Consider the following 24,292-nt stretch of genomic DNA (forward strand, 5'->3'; position numbering starts at 1 on the left):
TCCAGGCGGTGTTTGGGAGTCGGCAGTGGAGAATGTTCCGTCTATGCACACCCAGAAACAGCTGCTGCAGAAAGGACTCTGTTTCGGGCTCTGAATCCATATCCTGAGGAAGGCAGGGACTCTATGCCATGAAAGTTGGGGAGGGTGGGGGTCTGTGGCTATGTAGGATACAGGCCACAGCCGTGTCTTCAACATACATGAAAGAATGTCTCAGGTCATGGCCACTAGGACACTCAGAATAGATGCAAGCAGTAGCTGTCAGCTGGCCAGGTGAACAAGGGTTCATTGTGGCCATGAGTGGGGAACTGTCTCCAGGGACATCTTCCTCCCAGGCTCTGCCTGGACCCTCTCCAGTATGCTCAGCGCCTGTCTAACCTCCCCTGCCCAGCCCCGGCTTCTCCCTCTTGTTGCACTGCTTCTGCCTTGGACACCACTCACCTGTCCCCCAGGCTGTGACTCAGCACCGTCTGCAGCAACAAGTGGTTGTAGTTTTCATTATCATAAAACAAAAAGAAAAAAAACTGTAGCTGAGAAAATAGATCTGTGCCTCCCACCCTACCCTGGGAACATCTTGACATTTAAATCCAATTACCCTTTTCCCATTCCTGATGAGGATATGACATGCAGCTAGAACATTCTGCTAGATAAATATATCATATCCTCTGACTGCTCCAAACTTCCCAGGGCTGATGTGGGGATTCTGTAGCCCTCAGTCAGTGTCAGTCTCTGTGAGCAGGCAGGGTCATAGACAGGCCAAGTTAAAAGGCTCTGAAAATGTTTGCCTGGGAAATTTCCGCAGCGTTTGATCTCTGCCCTTTGCTGAGCTGTTAATTGGGGAAATAGAATGAGGGCAGGAGCAGGGGGAGTCTTGTCCTGTGAAAGGGACCCACAGTCCTTCGGAGCCTCCCCAATCCCAGGGCTTTTGGCAGAATGCTACAAACCAGGTGGCCCTCGGTAGAGCGAGATTAATTAAACACATTCCCCGGCCACTTCAAAACTCAGTCCTGCAGAAGCAAAGAGCAGTTGGCTGTAAATGAAGCAGGAAGCCAGGAAAGACCCCTGTGCTGTTATTCTGATGTAAATGTTAGCTCTCTTTGGACGTCTGGGGAGGTTCTTCCCAAGTGCACAGACTGATCCCTGGTTAAACAGGGCTGTGGTGGGCGGAGAGGAAATGGCTGGGATTAATTAGGGCTGTGAGGACCCTCCTCAGCCTTCCAGAAGGGCTCCCTGATAGGGGCTGTGTCCAGGCGGACCGGGCTGAAGCCCCCTACCACCACCACCTGCAGATATCCGTCTATCCTGTGAAGTTGCCTCTCTGCAATCCATTTCCATCTGGAGTGTGTGATGGGGGGTGGGGGGTGGAGGGGAGATAAGTTCTTAGAGATTTAGAGTCTCCTTGTAACTATTCAGCCACCCGATTACCCACGCTGCTCCCAGCCGGGAGTGACCTTCTCCCTACTCCCACAAGACCGGCTGTTAACAAGCAGGGGAGGGCCAGCACTGTGGCTTAGCAGTTAGGCCACTGCTTGCGACTCCCACATCCCCTGTTAGAGTGCTGGTTCCAGGCCCAGCTGCTCCCCTTCTGATTACCCCCCACCCCTGCCACCCACAGGGGAGACCTGGATGGAGTCCCCGTCTCCAGCATCAGCCTGGCCCAGCCTCCGCTGTTGCAGGCATTCAGAAAGTGAACCAGTAGACCAAAGATCTCTCTCCCTCCCTCCTTGCCACCCCCTACCCTGTAGCTCTGCCTTTCAAATAAATAAAAACAAACAACATTTCAAAAAAAAAAAAAAAAAAACTAGCAGGGAAAAGTTAGCTCTAACCAGACCCCACCCAGAAGTCAGGGAAGCAGGAGACCATCGCTCTGTCCCCCCAGTCCCGGTCCTGCAGAGCTGAGTGACCAGTCTTCTTCCCGAGGGTCTGCCCATCTGTGGCCGCCCCAGTGTTTGCTTGCAGTTGCTGGTCCCAAGTCACACTGCTGTTTGTTTGCCGTGTGTGCAGAGCTGGTCAGTCAGCACACAGGAAGTCCTCCATCTACTTCTGGCCTCGAGTCACTGCGTGCTTCCATTGTGAATGAGCCTGCCTGAGTGTTGAATGGAACTCAAGACTCATCCCATCAGCCCCAAAACATCATTCCCAAGGCTTCACATGCATTGATTTATTTATAGTCTCAAAAACACCTTGATCTCTTCCACATTCCCTAAATACCTAGGTAAGGGCTGAAAGCAGGATCTGTCTTCTCTGGCATCCGGGCTCTGGGCAGCTTCCAGCAGGACTGTGGGAGGATCCAGGGAGCTCTGACCAGCCAGGGTGCCGCAGGGAACGCCAGCAGCCCCTCAAAGGCTGCCAGGCTTCAGGCCAGAAGAGAGCAAGTCTCAGAAGTGGTGGGGACCCTGGCCCTTTCCTTATAAGTCTTTCCATACCACTTCTTAGTATGCATTTTTAAATGTTTTCTAACCCAGTTTGTGTTAGCTGCCTGCAGCTTGTCCTGGAATTTGAGCCAACACCAGCCTGTGCTGGGTACACCCAGCAAACTGTGGAGCCCTGAGTGGAGACGTTCAGGCTGGCTCGTAGGCTCCAACCTCATGCAGCTCCCTCCAGGAGGGCATTGCAGTGGCTGGTGGGGCTCCCGGTGGACGGAGGACATCCACCTGGTGGAGGGGGAGGACGTCTCTCCAGTGACCTCCCCTCCCCAGGGACCTCTCTCTAGCCTGTGGTGTCTGTTTACAGAGCTGTGTTCTACAAATCACGTGCCTATTAATAATTGAATGTCTGAGCACCTGCTTGGCTAAGGAGACTTGCAGGACTTCCCATGGCCTTGCAGCTCAGGTGGCCATGCACCACGGGAAGTTGGGTCTGGGACTAAGACCCCCTGCATGCTTATTCTCTCTCTCTCTGTCTTTCAAACACGTACACTCTTGGCTCACATTTCAGGCCGTTATATGAGAGTGAGCCTCCCTAGAGCTAAGTCAGCCCCTGGAGCCAGCCTCACGGGGGACAGTGCACCTGCAAACCTTAGCCTTGAGGGACTGTCCATCCTGCTGAGACCCCACTGATCATGCCAATGGCCAGGACCTCATGCGGGTGGTCTGTGGTGTTGACAGGTTTCACATCTTATACCTCCAGGAGTTCCTACCCCAGAGAACAGGACCCAGGGCTAAACCATGGATGAGTGGGAGCCAGCGTTGACCTCTGCCCATGGTCCTGAAGAAGGTCTTCCTTCTCCTTTTTTTTTTTTTTGACAGGTAGAGTGGACAGTGAGAGAGAGAGAGAGAGAAAGGTCTTCCTTTTTCCGTTGGTTCACCCCCCAATGGCTGCTGCGGCCAGCGCACCGCACTGATCCGATGGCAGGAGCCAGGTACTTATCCTGGTCTCCCATGGGGTGCAGGGCCCAAGCACTTGGGCCATCTTCCACTGCCTTCCCGGGCCACAGCAGAGAGCTGGACTAGAAGTGGGGCAACCGGGACAGAATCCGGCGCCCTGACCGGGACTAGAACCCGGTATTCTGGCACCACAGGCGGAGGATTAGTCTATTGAGCCACGGCGCTGGCCAAAGTCTTCCTGCTCCTTCCGGAGGGCCAAGGAGCCAGGCCCTACCCGGTTTTGATCACCTAATGTCCAGTTGCTCTGTTTCTCCCTCCAGCTTAGACCCCAGCCAGTGTGACATCTTGCTGCCAGTCATTCTCCAGTTCCCTCTATGGTCCTGCCTGAGTCAACGCTGCCTGTCTCCCCCAAACCAGCGCTGGCCTCTGGCTGCAAACCCACACTTGCATTGCAGCCCTGGCCACATTGCATTCCCTGGGGAAAGCAGACGCTGAGGCAGAGAAGTGTGTGCAGGAATTTTTGCTGAGAGAGGAGGCTGAAATACCTCAGGAGCAACATACAAATGTCTACTGTCCATTGCAAGTCAAGGTGGACCATTTCTGATATTGCTTTTTGACAACAGTGGCAAAGAAACTATTTGTCAGACCCGTGGCCACACACCACGTACCTGAGGCCCATAAATCTTCTCAAGCAAAGATCCTACCTGACACAGGATGCGGCTGGAGCTGCAGCTTGGTGGAGTTTGTGACAGCCTCGCAGGACTCACCTGCCTGCTGTAGGGACCAGACGGGTGAACTGTGGGCAGACTGGATAGTGATGACTTTCCCCATGTCCTTTAGGTCCTTGACAGTCGCATGTAGCTCTGCCGTGCTCAGCGCCTCTGAGTGCCTCTCCCCTCGGGGAGGCTTCTGTCGGCATCCTCTATGTTGACAGCTTAATTCCCTGGTCAAGACAGAGAGTACCTGGGGGCTGGCATTGTGGCGCAGTGGGGTAACTGCCACCGGTGATGCCAGTGTTCCATAGCGGAGTGCTGGTTCAAGTCCCAGCTGCTCCACTTCCCATCCAGCTCTCTGCTAGTGTGCGTGGGACAGGCACCGCCCCTGCCATCTACACGGGAGACCTGGATGGAGTCCCTGGTGCCTGGCTTCAGCCTGGCCCAGCTGCAGCTCTTTGGGCCATTTGGGGAGTGAACTAGCAGATTGAAGATTCTCTCTCTCTCTCTCTCTCTCTCTCTGACAGTCTGCCTTTCAAATAAAAAAGACAGGCTTTTTGGCAGCTGTCACATACTTTTATTCTGATTACACACCCAGGGACTAGGGAGAAGTGATCACCAGGCGGGAGTCTGTGAACCTTGTGTGGTCCAGATTTGGGCCATGTTGTGCCTGGTCCCCAATATGCCCTTGCTCTGCCAGTGGTTCTGCATCAGGTTCCCAGGGCCCAAGTTCACAGACGTAGATGCCAACCTGGACAGAAGTCCAGAAATGTGTGGGTGTTCCCTTTCCACTATCCAAATAAATGGCTGTTGGACGCTTGGGGGAAGGCCCGGGGGATACTGCTTGTGCGCCTGCCGTGATGGCCTGGGAGCCATCCCCCCGGGGGCACTCTGCTTCTGTCACTGAGTTCTGGATCTGAAACCTAGGCAAGGGGTTGTGCCTTTGTGTTGGGACAGCTGTCCTCTACCTCCTGCTCAGCCCTCCTTGATTTCTTGCAGCTGTGTGGCTTGGTCAGCACCCTAGCTGGTGGCCCGTCTGCCTTGTCTGGGGGGTGCCCAGTTCTGCTAACCATCTCCATAGCTCTGTGCGGGTCAGCCCATCGGAGAAGTATGAGCCTGTTGCTTATGGTGGTTAAGCACCAGTATGTGCTTTCGGGTTTTATTTATTTATTTATTTTCCACTGTTGATGACACATAGTAATGGTACCGATTTATGGGGAACAGCATGGCATCCCCACCCATGCACCCAACACCGCGAGTTTCTGTTGTCTCAGGACCCTGTCTTCCCTTACCCGTATCAGGGAGTCCAGGTCTGCGATGCCATCTCTGACCCTCAGCCCTGCACGGCAGAGGAGACGCCGCTGAGCCCCTCTCCCTGGGGCAGACTGATGGCTTTAGAAGCAGGGCCCTGTGCCTGCTCGTGTGGTGTGTCCGCTGCAGCGCCACCAGCAGCCTGCGCCTTTGCCTCTCCTACCCCGCCGTCGGCCTCAGCGACCCTCTCGTTTCCGCGTCCTCTATTTCAAGTGCTCGCCTTCTCCAGGTCATCCTGGCAGTGCGTCTGCCTCCAGCGCGGGGTCCTCACTCTGTCGCTAAATCCCGGGGCCCAAGAGAATGCTCCTCTGTCAGCGATGCCTCCTTATCCCGCTTCTCCCATCATCGGCTCTGAGCACCCTCAGAGTCAAGTTCATTTTTTAAAAAATACTTATCTTGGCCAGCGCCGTGGCTCACTTGGCTAATCCTCCTCCTTGCGGCGCCGGCACCTCGGGTTCTAGTCCCCATCGGGGTGCCGGATTCTGTCCTGGTTGCTCCTCTTCCAGTCTAGCTCTCTGCTGTGGCCCGGGAGGGCAGTGGAGGATGGACCAAGTGCTTGGGCCCTGCACCCCATGGGAGACCAGGAGAAGCACCTGGCTCCTGGCTTCAGATCAGCGCAGCACACCGGCCATAGCGGCCATTTGGGGGGTGAACCAACAGAAGGAAGACTTTCTCTCTGTCTCTCTCTCTCTCACACTATCTAACTCTGCCTGTCAAAAAAATTAAGTTGCTTAATTTAAAAAAGATACTTATCTATTCATTTGAAGGGCAGAATGAGAGAGAGAGAGAGATTCCATTTTTCTGGTTCACTCCCCAAATGATTGCAACACTATACTTCCTGCTGCCAGCCAAAGACAGGGGCCAGAACTCCATCTGGCTCTCCCATGTGGGTGGCAGGGACGAACACTTGGGCCATCCACCTGCTGCCTTCCCAGGCGCAGTAGCAAGGAGCTGGGTCAGCATCCTGGACTCTAACCAGCGCTCTAATCTGGGATGCCATTGTCACAAGCAGAGCTTAACCCTCTGACCAACGCCAGCCCCCAGCATCAAGTTCCGTGTGTGGTCTCCTGGCTCCTGCCTGCCCGCGTTTTCTGGGTCCTTCGCCTCCCTCAGGGCATCTCGCCTCTCCTCCCTTAGCAAATCCAGCTGGGTTATGCTGGGGGCGATGGCCGGATGGGGACAGGTCCTGGGCGGGTGGGGGAGGGGGGGGATGTGTTCTCCTGCAGGCCTCTGTGATGGCTTTCATGAAAGGACCACCAGCCTGTATTGTGGGGGGTGGGACACTTCTGCAGCCCAGGGGGCCCAGGGAGCTGTGCAAATCCAAGGCCTGCACGTGCATCAATCCCAGTGCCCCCAGCCTGTATCACAGAGGGCAGCATGCTGCTGTAGCCCGGGGGGCCCAGGGAGCCGTGCAAAACCAAGGCTTACACGGGCATCCATCCCGATGCCCTCATCCCATTCCCCAGGTCCCGTTCCTTCTCCACCAAGTGCCTGATGTTGCCAAGAACACATCTGAAGTACCGCTACTCCTGTCGTTAAATCCTGGGACCTGCTTCTTGCTGTAGAAGATAAGAGTCTTTTATTGCCAGCAATTCCATCGTCCTCATATTTCACAACCTTCAGCCACATTTTTGTCCACCCCAGAGCCTTCTCTTCCACTTGGATGCGACCCAACTTCACCACTAGTAAACATTTTGAACAGTTACATTGCTGCCTCTTGCCAAGGGCTGTCTGCATCCCACCTACCCCTGGCTCTGGGGTCCTCCTTGCTGGCCGGTTGGCAGGTGGTTCATGTTAGTGTCTGTCCCTCGGTAGACTCAGGAAGTGCAGGAAGAGGAGGACTTGCCCTTGGGTTGACACCTGCTGGGGAGGGAGGAAAGCAAGACCAGGTAGCAAGAACCGTGGAGAGAGAAGTCGGGCTGTGACTGAGCCAGGCAGCTGGGGTGGCCCTGCCTGCTTGTCCCGAATTGATGCAAGGGAACTTGTCCTTCAAACCCCACATCCGCCAGTCGTGCTTGCCTGGTCTTACCTGATCCTGGTCACCTCTGGCTCCCAGCCCTCCCCCCCACCTCCCCTGCTCCTGCACCCCCATCCCGCATGGGACAAGGAGAGCCTGAGTCTTCCCTTATGGGGTGGGGGAGGGGGAGGGAACAGATTTTCCAAGTTGCTTTGCTTACTCCGGGATCGCTGAAAAAGCAGCTGTAGCTGGCGTTACTGAATTCGCTTCCTTTTTCAGTTTCATTGAAGCCTTTTCCTTCCAAGGGTTGACATTTGGTTTCTGAGATACAAGCAAAGATCCCTGCAAAACGAAAACAGTATTTTTTTTAACATAGCACTTTAGAGCTCTAAAATATGTTCACACGATTTCCTATCAGTTTAATTGAGGCACAATGTATAAATAAGCAAACACACTCACTGTGAATGACTTTTGACAAATGTATACACAACATTTCCTTCATTCTGGAACATTCCCTCGTGCCCCAGCCCACTCAACCCCTCACCACCACCAACGCCCCCAGGCAGCCGCTGATCTTATTCCATCACCGGAGATCAGTTTTGCCTGTTCTAGAGTTTCGTAGACATTAGGTCGCATGGTGTGTCTTCCTTCACATCTGCCTTATTTTGCTCAGCCTAATGTCTGTACGATCCGTGCGTCTTTGTTACACATATTGAGTAGCTTGCTTCCTCTGATGGACAAGTAGTATAGAGGCCGCCACTCATTTAGCCATTCGCAGCGTACCTGGACACAGGCAGGCAACGTGACCTGTGCACGGTGGAGCAGCCAGGCGGCAGATGGGCGCTGTGACCCAGGAACGCCAACCTCACGCCAGCAGCACGTAGGAAACAGTGACCTGGCCAAATCACTAGTACATCTTCTCATTTCTCCCAAGGTGTTTATTTCTCTGTAAGATGCGCTAAGCATTTTCTTTGGCTGCTAGTCGAGTTAGCATCCTGCCAAGCAGTATTAATTCAGGGTAATAGTAATGGAGGGGCAGGCCCTCAGAGCAATCCGTTTTGGCACATGCATGTCAAACGGACTATATACCATGACATCAGACATTTGGAGAAAATTGCTTTTCCTCCCTGAATGCCAAGTCACAAATAATTTCAGGTTGGGAAGAGCTCGGGCGAGCACGTGTCTGGCGCTGGAGAATGCTCTTACGGACCGTGAGCCCTAGCATCCCAAATGTGGGGTGTCACTTCCAGTCTGGTCCCTGCTGTGACTTACTGGAGTAGGACGCCACCTGGACGCACGCAGCAGGTGGATGTGCCCATCCCCCACCACTAAGAGCCCACAGCTGTACCTTTAACCAGGGCTGTGACCCCCGCTGACAGCAGTCTTCTGTCCTGGGAGGCCTCAGTTTCCCCCCCTGCAGGTGGCCTGCAGGCATTCTTGTGCTGGTGAACCCCATTCTCTGGAGAGGAAGAGAATAAAGCCATGGTTTGTAGCATTTGTCACCTCTGTGCTGTCGTACTCCCCCTGGGTCTGATTCCATGCTACCACGTAAAAATAAACAAGGTGCTTAGGGGTGTAAACGTATGCAGGAATGGGCAGGGCGGGTTAGGCCCACACCACAGGACATGGGTACCTGGGTTCGTTCCTGGCTCTGCTCCGGACACCTGTTTCCTCCAGTGCACACCTGGGAGGCAGCAGTGATGGGTCAGGTGCTTGGGCTCCTGCCATCTACGTGGGAGACATGGAGTGAGTCCCTGGCTCTCAGCCCCAGGTCATCCTGGCAACTGTAGCCATCTAGGGAGTGAACCAGCACATGGGAGCGCTCTTTGGGTCTTCTCTCTCTTTCTCTCTCCTCTCTCTCTCTCTCTCTCTCTCTTACCCCTGAATTTTTTCCTCAAAAACTGAGATGGGAAGGGAATAATGACCACAGAATTCTGGGGAGTGGTCCCCAGCAGAGCAGGCAGCAAATGCTGTTGCAGAAAATGGAACAAAATGGAGAAGATCAAAAGGCGATAATCAACTCGGCCCCAAAGCTGTCCTAGCAGATGTCAGGCACCGAGGTGCAGGGGACCCAGGCCCACCCACCACACCCCTGCCCAGCCCGGAGGCTGCTGCTGCTGCTGCTCCCGCCCTCGGCCTGCATAGCCCAGCGCCATGATGGGGGAGCGTGGAGCCGCCCTCCTGCTGTTCGCTAACTGATGACCATTTTTCTCCAATTAAACTGAAATTGAAGGATCCTTAGACTAGACATCCAAGTAAAATAATTAGTGCTTAAAATGTTAATTGTGCTCAGATGTGCGTTTGCTGGCAGAGGCAGCAGGGAAGCCCGCGTGCGTGGAGGTGACTTCCTGCCCTGCACCCCGCACCCCGCACCTGGCAGACTGGCCTCCCCAGGGGCCCCAGCCGGGGCCACCGAGGCCAAGACCCTGTGCCCATTCCAAGCGTCCTGGTGTAGAGGGGAGAGCGAGGCCTTCCACGACCCCCTCGTGCCCCAAGTCTCACCCACCCCTTCCACCCGACCAGCACTTTGTGCCCCTGCACCGACAGCAGAGTCCACGCACAGAACTAGAGTGCAGAGTCAGGTCCTGTCTAGACCCCAGGCTCCACCCCTGCCCCGGCCAGCAGTGTGGACGAGGGTGAGGCAGGGAGGGGCCCCGACCTTTGCTTTCTCCAGCCTGTGGATAAAAGCTGGTCCCCAAAGAAGGACACTGTGTCAGAGGCACCTGCCTGGCCCTCTGTGCCCATTGGCTCTGCCTCCCGCTTGCTCGGGGCGTGGAGTGAGAGGAAGGGAGGTGGGGGCCGCCCCTCCCAACCCCAGCCCTACCACCTGCCCTGGGACCTGTGAGGAGGCATCCACTCCCTCTCCCCCGCCCCTGGCTTCTCCCGCTTTGCCCACGTGGGAGCCCAGGTTCCTTCTCTACGGAGATGACACGTCTAAGAGGCTTAGTCCTGTTTATGCTATGCGTCCCGAGGAAATCCACTTAGCTATTCCGTGTTCCCTGATCCACCACATAATAAGATTCCTTTATCTCTTGTTGTCATGGGAAGTATATTCTAGCTGATTAATATTAATGTGTTGGCCGATTAATATTAATATCTGAGCCGATTCCTACTTCACAAGGCACGGGTGTGGACCAGAGCTGTGGAGCGCAGACAGCTGCGGGGTGTCGGCGGCTGCCGGGGGCAGGAGGAGCGGTGAGCCCGACCCCTCCCGCCGCCCCTCGTCACGGACACCCCGTCGTTGGCCAGGTCTTGTCAGGGCTGCCGTGCGAGTGTCTGGACTCTGACTGTGGCAATTAAGATCCCTGCCATCCAAGGCAGCGCATTTCATCGTTTAAATAGCATTTTACATTCTCCTAACGTGTTTCTCCAGTAACTTTGTTAACTTAGGTGATAAAAGGTTATTTTTGCGTCTGAAGTTGGATGCGTTACCGTTATTTCTTATCTGCCCGGAATTACAAAGACTTCGTCTCATTATCCGCCAGGCTTTAGGAAACAAACAACGGGCTTTCTGCCCTTGTTTTAATCACAGATGGACAGAAGCTTTGTCTTCTGACACCGACGTCTCTCGTGGTGAGCAGAGGGCTCCAGGGGCTCGGTGGGGGGTCTGTGACTTCCTTTGATTGGGAGCTTCTGTGGTCACTGTCACATGAGCATTGGAGGAGCCAGAGGGAGGGAGGGAGCCAAGCTCCCTGTCGCCCTGGCCCGCTGGAGCCTGCCTGTGGCTGTGGAGCGTCCCTGGCTCCAGCAACCCCTGCTGTCCAGCCCCAGCCCTTGCGGGGCTCCATCTCAGATACTTTGGTCTGGACTTCAAATGGCATCCACCCACAAACACACCACCACCCAGGTACACACCACCGCCCAGGTACACACCATCTACTCACATACACACCATCCACCTGTATACACACCACCCACCCATGTACATGCCACCCACCCACATACACACCATCCACCCACGAACACACCATCTACTCACATACACATCATCCACCTGTATACACACCATCCACCCACATACACACCACCGCCCAGGTATACACCATCTACTCACATATACATCATCCACCTGTATACACACCACCCACCCACGTATACACCATCCACCCACATACACACCCCACCCACCCACATACACACCATCCACCCATGTACACACCATCCACCCACATACACACCATCCACCCACATACACACACCACCTGCCCACGTACACACCATCCACCCACGTACACACTATCCCCCCACACATACACTATCCACGTACACACCACCCACCCACCCACATCCACGCTATCCATCTGTGTAACATCCACCTCCATCCATCAACATCCATCCACCTGCTACACACCATCCACACAACACTGGCATGCCGTCACACACCAACACATCATCCACATGCCACCTACATGCCACCCACATGCTATACACACGCCATCCACACTCCACATAGCATCCACACACCAACCACATGCCATCCACTCACTGTCTCCCATGTATGGTCTCCCATATGCTGCCTGCTGTCAACGTGCTACCCACTTACACCCACCTGACGTGGAAGACACCATTTGTGCAGCACAAGAGCCCCTCCCCCACCCACACCTCCCTGATAAATGTGCCAGGAGCAGGGCAGATCTAACAATGGAGCTGTGTCCCCCAGCACCCAGCGTCCCAGCCACCGTGGACCGTGACCTCTGATGGACAGACCGCTTCATCCCCAAGCCCGGGGCTCTGCCAGGAACACAGCCCTCTGCCCCCAGCAGGAGGCCCCTCTGTGTTCCCCCAGGGTGAGGAGACCTTGCCCTGAAACTTGACCCCAGTCCTCTCCCTCCTTCCCCCTGCTTTAGTGTGGGGGACAGGACTCATTCTATCAACAAGGAGACTCCTGCTCTCACAGGCGCACTGTCCTACTACTGTGAGAGAGGAGCTCTGGCCACCTCCCTGGCTCTGTGGCAGCTCCCTGAGTGTCACCTGCCCTACGTGCCATCCCCAGCCTCTCCCCTGTCTCTTGGGGACAGCTGGTCCCAGGGGTAGGGCATTGGGGTGGCAGCGTCTCCTTACAGAAGACTATCCAAGGACACGGGTGGAAAAGCCGGGCTTCCGGTTTCTACCCGACGCCAGGCTGGGCTCTGTCCAAATCCAATGTGAACCCTGAGGCTGAGTTCAGTTCCCTTGAGCCCTTTCCCTGCAGAGCAGGTCTGGGTGGAAAGGGCCTGAGGGAGGCCAGCCCAGGGAGCACCCGTCTGCAGCCTGAGCCTCATCCTTCCAAGGAGCTCAGCCCTGCAGAGCCGCCCTAGCCTGGATCCTCCCTGCGTCTCTCGCTTGGGGCTGCAGCATGGCAGAGTGGCTGGAAGCTGGAAATGACATTGTGAAGACACCACCACCTTGGTGCGCAGAAGGGTGCCTTCCTGTAGACTTCCTGCTCCTCCAGGACCCCAGCAGAGTCTCACAGATGCAGCAAGCATCCACAGGCTTCTGTCGCCCCCATTGAAGCTCTCCACTGCCCGCTGGCACCTGCACACCTGCCTCTGAAACCCACAGGTGCCACTGCACAGCAGCCCCGAGTGCCCCCTGTCAACTCCCAGACAAGCAGAAAACACGCCTGTGGCCGCTGTGTGCGTCTGCGGCGTGATGTATTGCCATCATCCCAATATTTTGTTTGCAGCTGTAGACCTCTGGACATAAATCAGATCATTAGGAGTGACGTTTAATCCTGCAGAAGATGCTGTGGTGCACTGAGCAGTTTGCACCCAACCAGCGAAATCATTAATTCCGGAGAAGACACCCCTCCCCCCCCTCCACACACACACACACACACACACACACACACACACACGGCTCCTTGTCGCCACCACACACAGGCGTGGGAGGTCTTTGTTTCCTGGAATAGCACATTTCATGACCACAGGGAACTGCCCCAACCACACACCGGGTGATCCGGGCTGGATTCTGAAATCCACTGGCAGTGCGGGCAGCTGGGAGGGGCCGCCTCTGCACCTGTGCCAGCCGCGCCGCTGGGACTTCAAAGGAAGCAGGAAAACAGCTCAGAGCAGCTTCCTCAGCTCCCCTCTCCCGGTGACCCCAGCCCGGCTGAGCAGCCATCACTCGGGGAGTGGATTCCATTTGCAAAGCCAGCCACACCTGATGCTCAGGCAGAGGCGGGAAGAAACCTGCCCAGCCTCGGAAGGAGAGGTGAGGGGTCTCAGACAGCGTCTTCCGGGCACCTGGCAGGTCCCCCCATTTCACCCCAGGCAAACCCTGGCATCAGATTCCTTGCACAGGGTACCTCTCATAGATGGAACGGACACCCCCAAAATGCTAGAAAGGACAGAAGACTGGGTGGGGGGCGTGGCTTCCCCCAAGGGCTCTCCTTAGAAGACTTGTCCTGGACCAGGACAGGGTGATTGTGAGAATCCCTGACCACAGTGTTTGGCTGTGCTCGGCGTCCTTGTGCTCAGAGCTGGAGAGGGCGGTGCCGTGCCGACACGCTATCGGCGGGGCGTGTGCCAGGCTGTCCCCAGAACCGGGGGTGTTATGGCCTCTGCCTTCACTCCAACTCTGAGAGCGCCTGCCTGCACGCGTCATGCAAGCCTGTGGCTCTGTGTCCAGCCTCACCTCCCCCATGGCCTCCCTCCATGTGGACAGTCCCGGCAGGGCGTTACAGGGGTGGGGGTGCCGACGTTTCCCTCCCAGTCACCCACCGAGCCCTGACTCTCCACACCCACCGTCCCTCCTGTGTGCTGTTTCTGCAAAATCTTGCCTCCCCTCCTCTCCTGCCCTCCCCCCTTCATTCAGGCCTCACTGCTAGTGCCTTACCCACATCAGAAGTCAGAATTCTAATCCGGCTTCCAGCCTCCTGTGGGGCTCCCCAGATGCCTCCAGGAAAACGCGTGGACTCTTGGGGACACACTCAGGCCATATCCAGATCTTCAGGCTAGAGGCTTTCTGAGCTGCCCTCCTTGCCCCTGGCTTCGGCTGGGTCCAACTCCAAGTTCAAGGCCCTGCCCTGGCAGAGTCCCATCTCTTCCCCAGTGTAGACTTCAACCCCAGACCCTTGGCAGAGAACAGCTGGGCTGACCGCCAGGGCTTCCCTCCCTCAGGGCCTGGTCCTTGCCATGAGTTGCTGGAGGCTGTGTTCTGTTTGGGGGCCCACAGGGTGACCCCCAAAATCCAGCTGCCCATGAATGTGTCCTGAGATGCTGGTGACAAGAGGGGCCTGGACCTGCAGCTGCCCATCCATGCTTGAGCCGGGGTGGGGAGACCAGGGCTGCCCCCGAGGGCACAGCCATCTGTGGGCTCTGCCAAGATCGGGGCACCCGTCCCCGTGCCCCTGGGCGGCCCCTCTCAGCTGCGCCTGCAGGGGCCTCCTTCTCCCAGGGGGGTCTGGAGTGCCTCCTTCAGAACAGAGCCGCGTGCAGCGGGGATGTTTCAAAGAAGCAGCGACTGAGACGGATTTGCCTTTGCGGCTCTTCAGGGTATCACAGGCAGCAGCTGCGACAGCTCTGACAGCCACAGGCCAGCTCAGTAATTGACGCTGCAGCCGCAACGACACATCCTGAGGCCGGCTAGAGCTGGCCCGATCATTATCTTGCAGTCCGGCCACTTCGGTAATGAGGCCGCCCCACCGGCTGCCTCTGGTGGCCTGAGTCGTTCCGGCGAAGAAAGGCCTGCTGCCTCTGGCTGGCCCTGCAGCACCCATCACAGGCCTGGGCTGCTGGGTGGCCCTGAGACAGCAGGCCCCCCAGGGAGCCCCCTCCGCCCGAGGCTCCGGCACGACTTGTCTGTTTTTATTTCCTGGTGAGCCCCAGGTCGGCAGATGCACCCTTTTTCAGGCCAGATGAGACGTCACCTTGCAGGGCGGGCTGGAGAGTGGTCCCAGAGGCACCATCCCCCACACAGGACCCCTCCCTCGCCCTCTGACCCTCCAGACAGGGCGCTGTGCCTCTTGGAGGCCCCCAACCAAGGGAGGCCCCTGCCTCCAGTCTGCAGTCCCTCTGAGAAGTGTGGGTCCCATGTGCTCCCAAGCCTGTGTCACAGGTGGCCGCCAGACACACACACACACACACACACACACACACACACACAGCTTCCCATCCCTATGCTCCAGCTGCCCTGTGCTGCCCTGGAGACCCATAGGCATCTCACACACCACAGATCTGCGCCACCACCACCGCCCGCCCGCCCACCCTGCAGAAAGGGCACTAGAGCTGGCTGCTGGTAGCTCAGACTGGAAGCCACCGTCTCCCTGAGCCCACCCCCCACCGCCAGTCCCCAGGTCCTGCTCAGGCTGTAGCAAGATGAGAGCTGGTTTGTAGTCCCTCCCCACCTCCTCCAGTAGCTTGAAACCTGCCCCATGGGAACATTCACCCCACGGAGGTCAGTCCACACCAGCCAGCCAGCGGCCAGGGAGCCTGCTGTTGAACACCGCGCTGATTATTCCCCCTGAGATTGGCATGGCTTCTTCCCGTTTGGCTCCTTGTCACCTGGGGCCAGGCCTTGGGCAGCTCCAGCCTGGACACGGGCACCACCCCCTGAGCAGGCTTTCTGCTCTACCTTGGTCCTTACATTCAGAATAACTCCTCTACAGGTAACAGCTCGAGGCTCCCAGGTGCCGTGGGAGGTGAGGCCGAGAGCCCGGGCCAGGATCCGAAGGCCCCCTGCCCACCACCACCACAGTTCTCCTGCCTGTCTGTGAGCCTCCCCGGGTGCAAAGCTTCCGTGCTCACAGCCCTCGGGAGCCAATGGATCGTCCCCACCCCCAGGAGGCATGACCCGGTGCCCGGGCTTGTAGACCTGCCCCCAGGAGGCATGACCCGGTGCCCGGACTTGTAGACCTGCCTGCTGCGTTTCCTATTGGTGCCAGCACACGTGGGACTGGTGGTTGGCACCGCCCTTGCTAGCTGAACTCTAAACTCCACGAGGGCAGGTGCTCTACTGTCCCATCCACGGCTCAGACCCTGTCACTGGTGCCTAAGATACAGCCTTGGTGGAGTGGATCTCATGACGGTTCTGTCGTGGTGGGCGCCGGCGTGGGGGGTCTGCTGGGGGCCAGCACAGTGCACAGGAGACAGAGGCAGGGGGTGCCAGGGCCACGTGCCATTGCCAGCTGATAGCACCAAGTTCATTCTTGCTCGTCCTTGCCTCCATCACCAGCTCCTGTCTCTCTTTCCAGACTCTGTGTGTTGAATGAATATATTGAGGGAGAGGAGGGGAGTGGTCTGCCCTAAGGCTTGTGGCTGTGCACACTCAGAGACCCCGCAGGGCTGTGAAAATGCACTCCCTACCTGGGCCACATTGTGTGACAGACATGTGTCCTCGCATGCACGCTGTGACAGATTGTGAGATGCACGGAGTCTGATCACAACACCACAGGTGCACGAGGCCTGTGTAGGGTACAGAGCGTGGGACGTGGGTGCTGACACCGCACACTGTAGGCGTCGCTGCTGGCTCTGACCAAGGGGGACTTGAAGCAGAAGCTGAGGGCCCCTCCCTTGTGGACAGGTGGGACGCTGGGGTGTGGGGGCTGGAGCACAACAGGACTCCCCAGCCCCCTCCGAGTAACGGGCAGATGGGCGTGTGCCAAGCGGGCAGGACAGCTGCTGGGATCGCAGGCCGGCTAACCGGCTGGCTGGTTGACTGACAGGCAGCTCCAAAGCCGGGCTCTCTGACAGCTCCCAGGGAATTCACAGCCCAGGCTGAGCTGACAGGGAGCTACCCAGGTGAATCGTGGATCGTAATCACAGAGGCGAAGGAACGGAATCGCAAAACAAAACAAGCCGCCGTCAGAGCCATCAGGTGCCCGTCCTCATCCAGATGGGAAGATTTTGCACTTTCCTCACCTGCAGGCGAGCCCCAGCGACAGCACAGCCACTGTCGAAGGAGCCGGGCTGGGAGGAACTGGCTGCTGCTGCGAGGGAACCCAGCATTCGGCAGGCTCGTGCTGCCTTGTCATGCCTTTTAAGATGCATATTTTCAGCCCATGTTACAGATAAGGAAACAGGTTCAGAGAGGTCAGGGAACTTGTCTCGGGACACACAGCAGGGCTGTGGCTTGTTCTTTTTGTTCTCTCTTGACATCCTGACCCCTTGATTAAAAGCAATGACTCAGGGGCTGGCGCTGTGGCTCAATAGGCTAATCCTCTACCTGCAGCACCAGCACACTGGGTTCTAGTCCCAGTCGGGGCGCCACATTCTGTCCCAGTTGCCCCTCTTTCAGGCCAGCTCTCTGCTGTGGCCCAGGAGTGCAGTGGAGGATGGCCCAAGTCGTTGGGCCCTGCACCCACATGGGAGACCAGGAGAAGCACCTGGCTCTTGGCTTCGGATCAGCGTGGTGCACCAGCCGTGGCGGCCATTGGAGGGTGAACCAACGGCAAAGGAAGACCTTTCTCTGTCTCTCTCTCTCTCTCTCACTATCCACTCTGCTTGTCAAAAAACAAAAAAACAAAACAAAACAATGACTCAGAGTGACTCCCCAGGCAAAGGGACAGGAAGTCCTTGCTCTGAGCCAAAGGGGGCTCCCTCTATAACAAGTCTGATATCCTTGGAGCAGCTGAAGGAGGTCCACCTACGGAGGCTGAGGCCATGTCTGTCCAGACTCCAGCCACCCCTCGAGGTCCACACTTTGGCCACAGAACCACCCAGAGCAGCTGGCAATTGTGTCCCTGGGGCCCCATTTGCGGGGGCCCCTGCTACACCTGTCCTGGGCAGCCAGGGTGGGCACGGCCACGACAGAGACCAGTCCCCAGGCTGAACCCCAGGCTGGGGCCCTAGCAGAGAATTTGAATTGAGTTTTCCTCTGAACACCACTGAAAATTTTTTTTGAGATTTTTTTAAAGATTTATTTATTTGATAGAGTTACACAGAGAGAGAAGGAGAGGCAGAGAGAGAGAGAGAGAGACGTCTTACATCCACTGGTTCACTCCCCAAATGGCTGCAATGGCTGGAGCTACACTGATCTGAAGCCAGGAGCCAGGACTTCTTCCGGGTCTCCCACATGGGTGCAGGGGCACAAGGACTTGGGCCATCTTCTACTGCTTTCCCAGGCCATACCAGAGAGCTGGATCGGAAGTAGAGCAGCCGGGACCCAAAACCAGTGCACATGTAGGATGCTGGCACTGCAGGTGGCGGCTTTACTTGCTACGCCACAGCGCCAGCCCAGGAGATTCATTTATTTAGAGACAGTTACAGGCGGAGAGGTCTTCCATATGCTGGTTCACTCCCCAGATGGCCACAACAGCTGGGACTGGGCTGATCTGAAGCCAGGAGCCTCTTCTGGGTCTCCCAGAAGTGCAGCGGCCCAAACACTTGGGCCATCTTGCATTGCTTTCCCAAGCCTTAGCAGAGAACTGGATCAGAAGTGGAGCAGCCAGGAGTCGAATCGGGGCCCACATGGGATGCCAGCACCGCAGGCATCAAGCCAGTGAGAATTTAAGGCCCTTCTGTGCTGTGTTCTCCAGCCAGTTTCTGGGCTGTCCTCTAACTGCTGAGAGCCTTGAAACTTTAGTTTTGCATCTCAGCTGCATCCATGAACAGTCTGCCCCTGATGGGCATAACTCCACAGCTGGCTGCTTTTCAGGACCCTGGACAGCTCCACGCGTGTGTTCAAGGAAGGGTGGCTTAGGGTACTGTCTCTGCTGCACCCCCCAAAGACCAGGTTTGCCACCAACAGTCCCTACTACCAGTGCCATGACCCTGACCTCCAAGTTCTCATACAAATGTATAATCTAGTTAAGAACCGTGGACTTGTTGAGTGACATAGTGACCTATGACACAGCCATGGGGCAGCTGGTCCTCCAGCCCTGGGGCAGCAGAGACCTCAGGAGGTCAGAACCCACACTGGTAGGAGAAGAGCCAGATGGAGGGGTATCCACTGCCTGTCTCTCGTCCCTGGAGTGGTCTCTGGCCCGGTGTGCTGCAGAGGCAACCATCTGTAGATGCTATAGGTCAAAGCCACCTGTTGGAAGTAGGGGTGAAAGCATTCTTCAAGCCCCTTGGGCTGGCACCTGCCACCCAGACTTGGCCCTTGCCAGGCTGTGGGGCTGGGCCAGGGAACTCTGGCTGGGAGTTGTTGGGCTCCTGCCACAACCCCGGGTTCCACTTCCTTGGGGAGAAGCCCAACACCTGTCCCAGGCCAGCTCACAGTCTGGGCAGCATCAGCCTTGCCACAAGCATTTATTGAGCTCCTGATGTGTGCCAGGCTTTCTGCCAAATGGACACAGATGGACAGGGCACAGTCTCTCCCCACGCCAAAGACTGCAAGAACTAACTCAATCCTTCACCTCCGATCAGGACAGGGAAACTATCTCGTCACCTCCTCTCGGCCAGAACTCTCCAGAAGCCCCTTGAGATCGCATCCCCCCTTGGGCTGGGTTAGTTGTACTCCCCTGAGAAAAGTGATACTAAAGTCCCAACCCTGGGTGCCTGCAACTCGTGGGACCTCACAGGGTCTCTGCAGGTGCAATCAAGTGAAAATGTAGTCATGAGGATAGACTTCCAATATCACTGCTGTCTTTAAGTTTTTATTTATTTGAAAGGCAGAGAAGGGAGACAGAGATCTTCTATCCACTGGTTCACCCCTTAGACAAACAGGTGAGGCTGAAGCCAGGAGCCTGGAACCACTCCCATATAGGCGGCAGGGACCCAAGCGCTTGAGCCATGACCTGCTGCATCCTGACTGTGTCTTTTTCAGAAGAGGAGAGACCTACATGGGAGGGAAGACAGAGGCAGAAACTGAACGTAGGGTGCCACAGGCTGAGCAGCTGTGCAGGCAATTGTTGGAGATGGTCAGCTTTTCAACCTGTGGACCGTGAGGAGACAAGTCACCCTCCATCACCCAGCCAGTGGGAAGACTTCAAAGACCAAGTAACCCAAGAAAGAAGGAATTCTGCCTCCAGGCTGCCCAGCCGCATTGCCGCAGGAGGCGACCCCTTAAATCTGCACTTTCCCCCCTCCTTTTCCCCTCCCTTCCTTCCTTCCTTCCCCCGTCCCCATATATAACTCTGACTGGTTCTGGCTCCTGGGAGAGCACCTTGTTCGGAGCCCTTCTGTGTTTGCTGTGGCGTAGGACCTGGAAGTCCCCCCTTGCCTTCTCCCCTGAGTCTGGTGGGCAGTACACTTCCTGGCTGCCTCTTCTATGGCTGGCATCCCTGCCTCTGAGGCAGATACTTCCACAGCTCAGCACTGCTGCCCGAGGTCACAGGCACCAGGCACCAACCACTGACACCCAAGGTCTTTCTTGAGCCCACATCCAGTGCAGGAGCTGCTTCCTGCTGATTGGGAAATGGGACACAGACAGCCCGTGCAGTTCAGGGCATCTGCATTTGGTTCCACCTCCATGCAACTGCCAGGGGAATCCAGGGCAAGACGCAGGCTTGAACTCAGGATCCTGCATGAGTCGGGTCACAAAGCTGCAGTTGGGGCCTCATCTTCAGTGTCTGCTGTGTCTGGGCCAGCCTGAGCCACGGGAAGCAACTAGAACCCTCGCGGTCTCCAGGCCTGGTGGGCAGCATGAGTGGACACATACAAGGACTGCGGGTTGTAGGGCAGCCTGCCACAGAGGCTCAGCCACCAGACTTGAGATGTAGGAAACATCACTCAGGAAACAGCTCCATCAGGCAACTCCAGGAGATTCATGATCCACACAACAGACTCATGGCCTCTCCTGGCCCCATGCCCATTTCTCTGTTGCTTTGACTCCTAAGCCTGCATATGTGTGAAGCCCCCTCCCTAGCTCTCTGCCCCAGACCTGGGCCACCTGACTTGATTATTAAGAACCCAATCTCACACTTGCTCATCAGCTGTTGCCACTCCTTCACAGGTAAGCAGGAAGCTTTTCAGCCAAATGCCTAGAAGAAAGCTCGGCCACTGTAGAGTTCACAGCGTGGAGTGCATCTGGCAGCCCCATAACTCACGCCTCGTTTATTCTCACCGACGCACACTCTTGCCGTACTGCGTGTGTTTCAGCCACTCTGCGATGTCACCTGTCCAGAAAGAGAAAGTGGTTGTTTATTTCTTACTGTGCAGGGAGACGGAGTTTGTGTACATATTTCAGCAGTATGTTCAGGGAGAGATAACTTGAAGAGAGCAAGTGCACGTTGGGGGCAGGCGGAGTCATGGCTTACGTCACTCAACAAGTCCACGGTTCTTACCTAGATTATACATTTGTATGAGAACTTGGAGGTCGGGGTCACGGCACTGGTAGTAGGGAGTGTTGGTGGCAAACCTGGTGTTTAGGGGGTGCAGCAGAGGCAGCACCCTAAGCCACCCTTCCTTGGGCACGCCGTGGAGCTGTCCAGGGTCCTGAAAAGCAGCCCGCTGTGGAGTGTCCTGACTCCGCCTCTCTGTACCCCAGCTTCTTGGCTTTGGCTTGCCTACAACTTAGAGTATTCTTGGCTGTAGCTGTTACCTGAGACACACATGGGGAAGCAGAGTTCTCCAAGGAAAAAGGGAGAATATCAGGGTTTCGGTCACTGGGAGAGTCCTTTGCATCTCCTTTAATTTCTGCCATTATCCAAAGGCAGGCTTGTGAGGATAGGGTTAATCTGTGCCCCACAAGCCACCAGGAGCTTAAGGATCAAGACTACATTCTGTTCCTGGCTCTGTCGTGACACACAAGACAATTTTTATTTTCAAAGGCAACAATTGCAGCCAAGCTCGCTTGGTGAGGGAATGTGGCCAAGAGGTCAGGAGATTCACCCAGCCCCAGGCTTTGTCCAGTACAAACTTGCCCTCCAGCCCATGCTGAGGGCTCTAGCATGGCCAGCCTCGGAACCTCCCTTAGGCTCAGAGCCTGGAGGTCCAGGAGATAGCCCCTCCTAGCCAGTGTGGGCCAACGAAATGGGACAGAAACCACAGCTCAGCACCCTCCCAGGGTGCTGGTGGGAAGTCAGAGCCTCCGGGGACGCAGCCCCGATAAGGACATCCTTGTCAAGCTCGCCGACTGGCAGGGCGCCTTCTGGAAGTGGCTGCTCAGTCCCCTCTCGGCCAGATCTGGCATGACTCATTGGCTGCAGAGAAGGAGTATGAATAAGCGGCGTCACACCTTGACAAGCTGACAGCGGTGACAAGCAGAGTAAATTCCCGTGTCTGAGACTCCGAGGAGGAGAGGTGATTTAGCAGAGCCAGCTGCCGTCACCAGAAGAAAATAATTAAGGCGAGCCGGCGGTGCAGAGGAAAGCTGCATGGGCACAGCGGGGCCCTGCCGGTGAAGGGACCTGTCATCCTCACCGAACGAGCAAACCCCCACAGCTGGCGGAGAAAAACCAATTCAGGAAGCCGGCATGAGGAGGTGGGGGAGGCCGGCGAGGTGGGAGGGGGACACGGTGAGGGGCTTCTGTCTAGAAGGTTCCTCTGTCAGGCCAGGTACTCTCTACTCACCCCACACTCCAAGGATGCAGCCAGTTCTACACAGGGCTTCCCCTTGCCCCTGGAAGCATACACAACACACACACACACACACACACACACACAGGTGCATAACCTGGGGTGCCCAGCAGCTGGAGGCACTCTGCCGCCGTTTGTCCCAGGGAAAGATGCACTGCTGTTTCCAGCCCACAGGGGTGGGCAGAAGAGACAACATTCCCAGGTTCTGCCTTCATTTCTGCTTCTCAGGACTTGGGGATGGTTCCAGCAAACTCAGGCTTTCCAGCCCCGAAGTGAGCTTTGTGCCCCCCCGCCTTGCTGAGGAGTGGAAGGGACATTGGGCACAGCCTCAGTTGGCCAGTGTTGGGTCAGGCCCTGGCACAAGCTCAGTGTGTAAGGCCGGAATCCAGGAGGAATCCAGGAGCTCCACACCAGAGAAGACCAGGCTGGCCACTCGCCAGCTTGGCCCCAGCCACTGACCTCTCCTGAGTATACAGAGACAGCAGGGGAAGTGCCGAGCCCCCAGGACACCCCCCGGCCTCAGGTAGCAGCTGGGGGCCAGGTGTGGTCAGGCACAGTGCCCTACCTTGCCAGCTGGAAGTTCTAGCTCTCTGTTGTGTACAGAGTGGCTGGTTGGGGACTGTGGCTTTTGGCAAATTCTCAGCACAGAAATGTCCACCCACGTGCCGCACCAGTCAACTGAACCCCAGCTGCCTCAGGGGCCAAGCAACCCAGACTGCTGAGTAGCCTTCCCCAAGGACCTTCTGTCCTCCCAGACAGCACCCCCCAAACCAGACCAAACAGAGCCCAAGGGAGGACCCTCTCTGCTGTCCAAAGTTCACACCACCAGAGCTTGTTATCCTGGGTGACCCCGTCCAGCCCCAGGGAGAGGCGTCCACGTGGACAGAGGGAACATTCACAGAGCATGGCCAGTGAGGTGCTGATCATTGTCCATCTGCCCCAGGCCACTGGGAAGGGCTGGCTGGATTCTCCCTCTTTGGAGGGAGACCAGGGTGAGCCACGCACATCAGCTCATCCCGGGTGGGCCAGCTCAGGCAAGAATCAAGGCAAATGCCCGGGAGAGGGAGTTTCCTGAAGCCAGAAAGGAAGGTGTGTTTTCCATTGCCGGACCTGGTGTGGGAATGTGCTGTGTTCTGAATACGGAGAGTTCACACACACCACAGCCACAGCCTGGCTGACTCCAACACAGCTTTCAAAAGCGTTCTTTCCAGGGACTGACACCGTGGCATAGTGGTCTAAGCCTCCACCTGCAGCACCAGCATCCCATATGGGCACCAGTTCTAGTCCTGGCTGCTCCTCTTCCAAGCCAGCTCTCTGCTAATGGCCTGGGAAAGCAGTGGAAAATGGCCCAAGTGCTTGATCCCCTGTGCTCACATAGGAAGCCAGGAAGAAGCTCCTGGTTCCTGGCTTTAGATCAGCCATTGAGATCATTTGTGGAGTGAACCAGCAGATGGAAGATCCTTCTCTCTGTACCTCTCAGATAAATAAAAAAAATTTTTTTCAAAAAAAATGTTCTTTGCTTGTGACTCAATGACAGGGTAGGGTGCAGTGGGGTGGCCTCTAAGAGCCCTGGCTGCATCACGGGCCAGCAGTGTGGGTGTACCTGGG

The 24,292-nt window shown here is 56.5% G+C and overlaps 1 protein-coding gene and 1 long non-coding RNA gene across 9 annotated transcripts in view; one reads left to right on the plus strand and one right to left on the minus strand.

The window, feature by feature from the left end:
• Nucleotides 1–24,292, plus strand: part of CHST8 (carbohydrate sulfotransferase 8) — a 119,576-nt gene that overhangs the window by 92,944 nt on the left and 2,340 nt on the right. The window lies entirely within an intron of this gene.
• Nucleotides 19,802–24,292, minus strand: part of LOC127491297 (uncharacterized) — a 39,567-nt gene continuing 35,076 nt past the window's right edge. For all 5 annotated transcript variants that reach the window (XR_011384233.1, XR_011384232.1, XR_011384231.1 and 2 more), the window contains 2 exons: nt 21,087–21,282; nt 19,802–20,003 (listed from right to left, as the gene is read on the minus strand). This is a non-coding gene — a long non-coding RNA (uncharacterized lncRNA). The remainder of the gene's footprint in view (nt 20,004–21,086; nt 21,283–24,292) is intronic.

This window comes from Oryctolagus cuniculus, chromosome 18, assembly GCF_964237555.1.
Source record: "Oryctolagus cuniculus chromosome 18, mOryCun1.1, whole genome shotgun sequence".
NCBI classification, from domain to species: Eukaryota; Metazoa; Chordata; class Mammalia; order Lagomorpha; family Leporidae; genus Oryctolagus; species Oryctolagus cuniculus.